A 1,056-nucleotide genomic window follows, 5' to 3' on the forward strand; every position below is an offset into this window, starting at 1 on the left:
GGGGGAGAAGAAAAGGGTGAATTGGAAGGGGGGTGGGGAGGGGACAAAGGGAGAAGAGAAAAGTCTGAGAGGAGAAAGGACTAAAAAAGAAGAGCAGGGGAGAGAGGAGGAAAGAACGAGCCAGAGAGGAAGAAAAACAGAGAAGGAGGGGGTGAGGCACCTAAAATATGGAGACCAGGAAGGCAGCTTACACCCATGATGCTTAACCATCCAGAAATCCCAGAGGCAGGTGAGGGGAGACACTTTCAGATGGGGCAGAGGTTGGGTTTTATAACAAAGAACATGCAACTGGAGGGGCTCACTGTTACTGACTGACACATTTTTTAAAAATCAGATTGCTAGGGCTCTGCATGGTCTCTTTAAGTAAACCCCTCTTCCCTCTTCCTTTCCTGCCTCTGTCTCTTCCTCCAATAGCCACCTTCACACCTTCCTTCATTCACCTATTTGTTCCCAGCAGTATCTTTGGAGAATTCACAGTAAAATTTAGGCATCCACCCACCCACCCAGCCCCCCCCCCAAAAAAAAAAACAACACACCATAATAGTCCCTTTCTTTGCTTTGCTATGGAGGGTCCTGGGTCTTATCTGAAGATTGAGCTGTTTGTGATAATCTGCACTTCATTTCAACCCAATTTATAATATATTTCCTTTAAGATAGGACATCAGAGTTGTTTTGCTTGCATATGCTGCCATAGTGGGGCTGGTCAGTTTCCAATCGCACTGTCACCATTACTATTAAGAGTCTTTGAACAAAGGGAGGAGCTAGTTCAGTTGGCGTCCACCTGCAGTACAGAGCTTTCGTGGCGGAGAGTGGGGGGTGAGGGGAGACCCCTGAATATGGTCATGGATCCTCTCTGACTTTCTGATTCTAAAAACCTGATCCCTTGAGGGAAGAGCTCAGCTGGGAGCCAGCCAGGGAGCGTAGTCATAAAAGCCTCCCAGAACACAACCAAATGCAGTATCTATATATAGGAGCAAAATCCGTTTTAGCTACTTGCAGTCTAAAATGACACCCGGAAGCAAACATTTCAGCAATATGTTTATTGGGATTGTACTC

The sequence above is a fragment of the Myotis davidii genome, unplaced genomic scaffold, assembly GCF_000327345.1.
Source record: "Myotis davidii unplaced genomic scaffold, ASM32734v1 scaffold591, whole genome shotgun sequence".
Classification (NCBI taxonomy): domain Eukaryota; kingdom Metazoa; phylum Chordata; class Mammalia; order Chiroptera; family Vespertilionidae; genus Myotis; species Myotis davidii.